The 2245-nt window shown below is 39.5% G+C and overlaps 1 non-coding gene across 1 annotated transcript; it reads left to right on the top strand.

The window, feature by feature from the left end:
* Positions 1-1866: 1866 nt before the first annotated feature.
* LOC121214927 (small nucleolar RNA R71) lies at positions 1867-1973 on the top strand. The gene has a single exon (XR_005910664.1). It is a non-coding gene; the product is annotated as a small nucleolar RNA R71 (small nucleolar RNA).
* Positions 1974-2245: the final 272 nt, after the last annotated feature.

Raw genomic sequence — 2245 nt, 5'->3', positions numbered from 1 at the left:
GTTCTAATTTAGGTGGCTCCTCGATTGACGATTTTGGTTAGGCATAATCCCTTTTCTCTAGCTCCAAAGATTCAAAGCGGGATTGCGGATTAAATCCGCTTTGATTAGCTTCTAACAAAGCTAAGTATTCATCCTCCTCTTCATTATTTGGAGGATCTGATGTCAAAATTTATTCCAATGGGTCCTCAGCATAATTGAGTTCCTTCTCCACTATTAAATCCTCTAAATCGGACACTGCAAAATAATCATCAATTGTGTCAGGAAATCGCATGGACTTAAAAACGTTAAATGTTACCTGATCATCCTGAACACGCATAGTAAGCTCGCACTTCTGCACATCAATAAGTGTCCTTCCGGTTGCTAAGAATGGTCTTCCTAGGATGATTGGCACCTCTTTGTCTGCTTCAAATTCTAGAATCACAAAGTCAACAAGAAAGATAAATTTGTCTACACGTACTAATACATCCTTGATTTTCCTAAGGATCGATTTACTAATTGAAGTGTAACCATAGTAACTTCACCTATCCCCAATTTCCTAAATATTGACATGTGCATCAAGTTGATACTCGCACCCAAGTCACACAGTGTCTTACCATAATATGTTGCTCCAATATTGAAAGGTATGGTAAAACATCCATGATCCTTCAATTTTGGGGGTAGTTTATCTTGAAGATATGCACTGCATTCCTTCGTTAGGGCTACCATCTCAAATGTTTCAAGCCTTCTTTTTTTAGACAGGATAACCTTCATGAGTTTAACGTAGTTCGACATTTTTTCAAGTGCTTCAACCAATGGGATGTTGATATGAAGTTGCTTAAGTACGTCTAGGAACTTTTTGAATTGAATTTCCTATTTCTGCTTCTGAAGTCTTTGAGGGTAGGGTGGTGGAGGTTTCTTTACTGGAACTGGTTGATTCATTTTTTATGGCAATTCTGCATCTAACGGAGTTATTAGTTGATCAGAATTAGCTGGTTCAGAAGTTACCTTGTCAGATTTTACAGATTCAATTTTTGGTGAAACTGGAATTTCAACACTCGGTTGAACTTCCTCTGGCTCCTTCTCAACTTCAACAGAATTGGGCTCTAAAGTCTTTCCACTCCTCAATGTCAGTGCTTTACAATGCTCATTCCCTGGATTCCTCAGATTTTCCATATCACTAGGTAAAGCACCTTGTGGTTAGTTTCTAAGTTCAGTTGCAAGCTGGCCCACTAGATTCTCCAAATTCCTTAGAGAGGCATCATTTTTTCCATGTATGCCTTCAATAGATTCTCAAGGATATTGGATGGTTCAGCTTGGGTTGGTTTCTGAGCTAGTTGGGAAAAACTAGGTGGCTGGGTCGATCTAGGATGGACATAATTGTTACTGGTTCCTACCCGTTGGTTACTCTAGGAAAAATTCGGGTGGTTTCCCCATGATGGGTTATAGAAATTGGATTGCAGCCCTTGCCTTCCTCGATTTTAGTTCTGGTTACCCATGTGATACACAGATTCTAGGTTGGATGGACATTCTTTTAACAAATGTCCTTCCCTACAATAAACACAGGCTACATTTTCAAATTGATTCAGTGGCTGTGCTGGAAAACTACTACACCCATTCGTACTAAGATTTTTTAACATTGTGTATATTATTGATACTTGAGATGCGAGTGCAGTAAGAGCGTCTACTTCATGTATTCCAGCGACTCGTCTTCCTGACGCTGCTCGATTCGTTGGCCATTGATAATTGTTACTAGCAATCCTCTTAATGATTTCATAAGCCTCATTATAAGACTTAGAAATGAGAGCACCATTAGCATAAGCGTCCACTACCATCCTCGTGTGAGCATTGAGACAATTATAAAATGTCTCAAGTTGTATGCAATGTGGGATTCCATGATGAGGGCACTTCTGTAATAACTCTTTGTACCTTTCCCATGCCTCATACAATGACTCATCATCCATTTGTTGGAAAGCAGAGATCTTGTTCCTCAACTTAGCATTCTTGCTAGGCTGGAAATACTTCATAAGGAATTTTTCTGCTAACTCTTACCATGTTGAAATTGAGTTTCATTGTAATGAGTTTAACCAAGCTCGAGCTCTGTCCCTTAGTGAATATAGGAACAGCTTCAATCGTAATGCATCTTCGGGTACTCCGGCTAACTTGAAATAATCGCTCACCTCCATAAACAGTCTTAAGTGTAGGTGACGATCTTCGGTAGGCATTCCACTGAATTGGCCCACTTTCTAAAGCATCTGGAACATGACAG

The sequence above is a fragment of the Gossypium hirsutum genome, chromosome D02 (genome assembly GCF_007990345.1).
Source record: "Gossypium hirsutum isolate 1008001.06 chromosome D02, Gossypium_hirsutum_v2.1, whole genome shotgun sequence".
Taxonomy (NCBI): Eukaryota; Viridiplantae; Streptophyta; class Magnoliopsida; order Malvales; family Malvaceae; genus Gossypium; species Gossypium hirsutum.
Note: the sequence above shows the minus strand (reverse complement) of the source record. Positions and strands in the feature narration are given on the sequence as shown.